General features: G+C 48.8%; 1 long non-coding RNA gene across 2 annotated transcripts in view; it reads left to right on the top strand.

Annotated features, from left to right (window-relative positions):
• The window catches only part of LOC9271270 (uncharacterized), an 8,591-nt gene extending 4,541 nt beyond the window's left edge, over window positions 1–4,050 (top strand). For both annotated transcript variants that reach the window (XR_010742049.1, XR_010742050.1), the window contains 5 exons: window positions 2,252–2,325; window positions 2,447–2,869; window positions 2,951–3,086; window positions 3,250–3,420; window positions 3,522–4,050. This is a non-coding gene — a long non-coding RNA (uncharacterized lncRNA). The remainder of the gene's footprint in view (window positions 1–2,251; window positions 2,326–2,446; window positions 2,870–2,950; window positions 3,087–3,249; window positions 3,421–3,521) is intronic.
• Window positions 4,051–6,000: the final 1,950 nt, after the last annotated feature.

Genomic DNA, 6,000 nt, shown 5'->3' with positions numbered 1-6,000 from the left:
GGAGGGGGGGCACTACGGCTCCTCTCTTCTCGAGAATCCAGACATCCCTTATCAGTGTATGGAGAGCTATCGCTCGAGCACAGGTTGAGGTTCGTCCTCAATGGGAAAATGGACCACCTAATAACGCATCTTCACAGACCAAGAACTACGAGATCACCTGTAACGCCCCGATTTTCATTCGGGATTAAAAATCATTAAATAATGCGTTTTCTAGAAATTAAATAAAAGTTAATCAATTTAATCAAGTGAATTATTGGGAGAACTAAAACTTTCCCTTAAAAATCATTGGCCGAGAATATTTTGTAATATTCTTTGTGCCCTAAAACACTTTCCGGATTTTTCCGTGAATTTTCGGAGCTCAAGAAGTAATTTTAATGACATAAAGTTCATTGAATCAATTAAATAAAATGAAAAATGAATTAAAAACCTCCTCTCTCCCTTTTGGGCCGCTCCCGGCCCAATCCCCCTTTCCCTCCCGCGGCCCACGCCCCTCTCTCCCTTCCTCGGCCAGCCTCCCCTCTCCTCTCTTGGGCCGTCGGCCCGTTTCCCCTTCCCCTCGCGCAAAGTCTAACTAACCCCCTGGGTTCTCCTCCCTCTCTCCCTCCCCGACAGGTGGACCCGGCGACCCCACCCGTCAGGCCCTCCTCCTACCTTCGGCTTCCCAGGCCGAAGCCGCCATGGCCGGCGGTTGCCGCCCACGTCCCGCCAAATCTGGCGCCCTCCCGCTCGCGCCCTCGCCCCCAAACCGCATAAAATCGGTTCCCCTCCACCTCCTCCACCAAATCCCCCACTTCTCCCCAATTTTTGGCGCCAAATCGAGCCCCCACTTCACCCACGATGTCGCCCATGTCGCCGGCCGTTGCCGCTTCAAATCCGCCACGTCCGGCCACGATTTCTCCTCCCCGAGCCTATAAAAAGCACCCTCGTGCTCTCCTCTTCCGTTTCCCCCTCCTCCCCGAGCTCCTCATGCCGTCTCCCGTGCTCCCCGCTCGAGCCCGCGCTCCGCCGCTTTCCGGTGAGCTCCGGCTACACGCCGCCGTCGCCGTAGCCACCGCCGCGCCGAGCCGCTTGCACCGCCGGCTTCGCCATGCCTCGCTGCACACCGGCCACCGCTCCATTTGCACAAACCTCTGCCGAAACTCCCCTTCCACCGTGCACCCGAGCCGCCACCACCTTAATCCGCCTCCAGCCGCTTGTCGTCGCCGCCTGAGCCGCTCCCGCGCCCTGCCACCACCGCAGTCGGCTTCGCTGCCCCGCGGACAAGCCTAGTCACCACGCCGCTCCCCCATTCCACCCTCAAGCTACCCTCTCCACGGTGAACCCGAGCCACCGTCGCCATTGCCGCCTCCGGCCGCCAATCGCCGCCACTCCCGTCCGTCCCCCGCTTTGCCGTCGCCTCCCTCGGCTCCGCAAGGACGAGAAGGTCCTCGGCCACCGCTCCCCGTCGCCCGAATCCTGCCGGAACTCCACCTCCATCGCACACCGGTGAGCACCCGTCGCTTTTCTTGCCTCCGGCCGGCGATTCACGTCGTCGGGAGTCCCCTCTTCCCCTCCTAATTCCTCAAATCGCTTCCCCAGGTATCGTCGACCCTCGGCCACCCTTCCTCCTGTGCCGGACGCCGCACAATCCTCGTCGTCGTCCTCGCCCGTGGGATGCCGCCGCCATCTTGCCTCCCTCCGTTGCCGTGCTGCTCGGTGAGCGCTCCCTCCCTCTCCCTCCTAGCCTTCGCCGCCCACCTCCCGTGCCAGCGCCGCGTCGCGCCGCTGCCGCCGGTGGCTGTCCGGCCAGGTCGCCGCTGCCGCGCGCCGCGCCCGCTCCGCCGCCGGCTGGCCGCCTCCCCTTGGTCCCCGCCGTGGCCGGTCTGGTCCATCGGATCGGCCCGGCCCCATTTGGGCCATCCACATGGTGGACGCGCGCCCGAGGCCGCGGTGGACCGTGTCCACCGTGCGCCTGTCCCCTTGCTTGCTGACATGTGGGGGCCGCATGTTGGCGCCGGCCGCCCCTTGCTGACATCAACGATGATCTTTTCCTTTGGAAAATAATTAGTAATTGCGCAATAATTCGTTAATAATTCTAGAAATTCATTTAAATGGCTCAAAACTTCTAAAATTCATATCTAATTCATTTGAACTCCGAATTGAGCCGTTCAACTTGCAAAATTCATCTAAAATTGAGCTCTACATGTTTGTTTACTTTTTATGTACTTTTTCATTGGTTTTTATTAGAGTTTTTCCTCGTTTTGCGTGCCAGCGTGTAGTTTCCGTCGTTTCGGAAGTCCGCGGTCGCGAGGAAAAGAGTTCGGAAGATTGTTTTGAAGAAGCAAGGCAAGTCACACATTCCCCTTGAGCATGTTGATCCCAATTTATAAATGTTTTACCATTTGCAAATAAATATGCATGTTTTGCTAATTACCTGGGATCCGGGTATTCCCTTCCCTCTCTCTAGCTCTGTGATTCCACCGGCCCTCCCCTGCCGCAACCAACCGGAGGTATTCGGGCTTCTCGGGTTGCCCCTTTCTTGATCCGGCGCCTCACTAGTGGCGCCGGTGAGGAGGATCCCGTGCCTTGCCAGTGGTGTCGGTGAGGGGGTAGATGTGCTTGATCCACGAAACGAGCTTATGGTGGATCACTATTCAATGGCACAAGCTTCCGGCGGGAGTTGATCTGGTGAAGCAGCGGCAACTGAATCCGTGACGCTGCTTGCGTGGTCTCTATCCACCGGCGTTCGAGTTCCTGGTTGTGCGTCCCCCATCCACCCCGAGTTCCCCACTCCTTCAGCCGCCAAAGATTGACGCCATCAGCCATCCCATCACATCATGGTCCTCTACTTCCCATTCTGCTTTGTGCTGTTGCACACAAAAACAGCAATGTAAGGCAATTATTTGATTCAGTTTAGCATCTTCCATGCATTTACTGTGTTTTTTTACTTGATCCACCATCTTACCCTTAGGTTCCGTCGAGTGACTGATGGATTAGGGTGAGGTGTTGTTCACAGATAGAGAGAAGATGTCTTGTGTGCTACCACTCTATCGTGCCATCTTGCTGAGGGACCCATCGAGCTGTCCTCTCTATTAAGCAACTAGACCGTAACAATTTCCTTTTCTTTTTTTGTTTTTAACTACAACCCAGTGATTCCTTTTTTATTTTAATTGCTTCCATGTAGTGTGGGGAATAATATTAATTCTTTCATGCAGTAAGGCAAGAAATCATTCTATCACAAGTTAATACAATTCTCTTATGATTATGTAGGTTGGTTCTCTCTCTCAACTAGGTTGTTCGCTGTCTAGGTTGAACTAGGATTAAAAAGGATATCATATTCCTTAAATTAATGTTTGCCTCTTTTGGTTTATGGCATGATCATATTCATGATTCATGCGCAGTTTTATGGATTCAAGTTTGAAGAACACAAACAATATGCAGGTGCATTGTTTTTTATTTATTTCCATATTGTTCATGTGCATCATTGTTTAATTTTAGGAAACACTAACTGTTTCATGTTGTTCCTACCTCTATCCTGAAAGGGGTACTCACAGTTTCAGCAGGGAGATTCATCTTGCAGGACACCATTCATCTTCTTTACCACGGCACGGTTAACAAAAGCCTAATTATATTCTAATGATCATATGCAATTATGCCTCACTTCTATTAAGAGAATTTTCTTTACTTCAGATTATTTAATATGAATTCAGTTGCCAGAAATTCCATGTTTATTGGTTGTACTGCTACATTATATATTATATGATATGGTGGTGCCACTTTACCTAGCTTGATAGAATGACATCGATGGAAAAAAAATCATGCTAGGCATCACTACAAGGCTATCAACAGAAAGCTTATATGAAAGCATTCTGCCAACAGGATATGCACTGTAAGGATATACTTTTTATTAGGATTGCCAAGCTTTCTACCAGAAATGACAATGATGCGTAGAATGCAGATATTATAGATGATGTACATGCTATTATTGATGCGTTGTTAGATTAATTTATGGGGTTTGTTGTGTTGGTCGAGTTCAATAAAGAAAGTTGATAAGATCATGGAGGAAATAAAGCCTATGATTGCTTTATCATTGCTTGGCGGTGTTTTAGATGACTCTGTTACCCCATATTCGATAAATAGGATATTGAAGCAGGTAATTATGAAATGCTATCCTACAAACTTATATTCTGCCAAACAAAAAACTTTTAAAAGAGCGGCTCTTATTTTTATAATGTAATGTGCAAATGATGAAGACTGCAGGCAACTATTTGTCTTTGCACCACTGTCTCTGCCATGATCCAATAGTTTGGTCGGGCCTCTAGAATATGCTAGCAGCACCAGGAATGTTCTATGCATATAAATTCTCCATGTTGCCGGTCACCAGCAATTATAAGATTCTATCTTAGGTTCATGATAGAATACTTCTCTTATACTTACTATTTGTGCCACTTCTTAATCCATGGCCATCATGTGTTGATAGATGCCCTATTTCTCTTTTCTTCTCTTTGTATAAATTAGCCTCTAGTGCTGGAAGTACAAATCCCAGTAACTTATTGCTGTGTGTATATTATTCCCACATTTTTTCTCATTAATTTTTGCAATAACATTGCATCATCTTTTGCAAATCAGTTTTGGCTATTCTCCTTTTTTTTCAGGAGATTCCTTTCTGATGCGTATAATGTGTTTTAGGTGAACAGATGTCGCGACCGAGAAAATTGCATTTTCCCGAATGCTAGTGTATTAATCCCCGTCCCAGGAAAAGCCGGGGTACACCATACAAACATGATATAAAAGACACATCTTTATTATATCGATAATATTTACATTATTACAAAGGCACTTAAGGCCTGACAATCAAAAATAAACAGCAGCGGACTAGCGGGCCTACGGCTCCATCTTCACAGGCGCTCAACTGGGGTATAAGCCAAGACTCCACCTAAGACTTCTTCTCCAAAGCTTCTCTTACTGAAGGGGGGAGAAAGATAGAGCAAGAATGAGTACAACCACAGTACTCACCAAGCCACACCGGCGGATGCACCATTAATGCAAGGGGGTACAAGGGGTAATGATATAGGGGTTAAGTTTTGCAGAAAACAGCATTTAAAAGTCACTTAGTTGCCCAAAGCCATTTTAAAAAGACGATCCTAGAGCTACACAGTATTATTAATCAAGGTCGTGAACCCGCACGAACCTGCCTTAACCCAAGGCCTACGATGATTCAGACCGAACTGGCAACCCGACCCTAGGTCCCAGCTCGTCCCAAGCCAACCCAGTCCAACCATTCCACATTTTAGTTGTTGAGCAAATTTTAAGAATTAAAACACTAACTTGGGTACATTGCTCGGCTTGCCCATAACCGAGGGCGCGGCTATTCGAATAGATTATACTCTGATCAGAGGTGTACATCTTTACCCACAAGACACATCTTCCTCACGTGTAACCACGTGCCACATACCACCATGGTATACGGACGGAAGACGTGACATAGTTCCCAACCCATCCTAGCCATAAACAAGAGTACCGACCCAACCCCACCTACGGCCGGAACCTCCGGGACAGGTAGGCAGGATTGAGCCCCTAGCAGCAGGACACCAGCCCTGTGCCATGACATCTCGACTACCGGGCCGCAGCTCGTGTAGCCTTCATTTGTCCTAGAGATGTCCATCGACCCCCGACTTCGTCCATCTCCATCCGTGTACTTTTGTTTATAACCAGACTGAGCCACAAACTAAGCCTTACCCACTAGACATGTGGACGTACGGTAGTACTTTGCAATAGAGGCCCGAAGACCGGTCCTTATATGGCCGAGGTGCTACTATCAAAACCATGCACCCCGAGCCCAGCCTAAAACCATTTTGGGGATTTTGAATAGAGGGGGCGGTGTGAATCCAATTCCACAATAAACCAACAATTCCAAAGTGTCCAGGTGATATGAATATCCCAAAGTCTAGAGTTGAAAAACCACCTAATGTTACCTAATTAAAAAAGCGAAGCATCTACCTAAAATCATACTAGTGGTAC

Source organism: Oryza sativa, chromosome 6, assembly GCF_034140825.1.
Source record: "Oryza sativa Japonica Group chromosome 6, ASM3414082v1".
NCBI lineage: Eukaryota > Viridiplantae > Streptophyta > Magnoliopsida > Poales > Poaceae > Oryza > Oryza sativa.
Note: the sequence above shows the minus strand (reverse complement) of the source record. Positions and strands in the feature narration are given on the sequence as shown.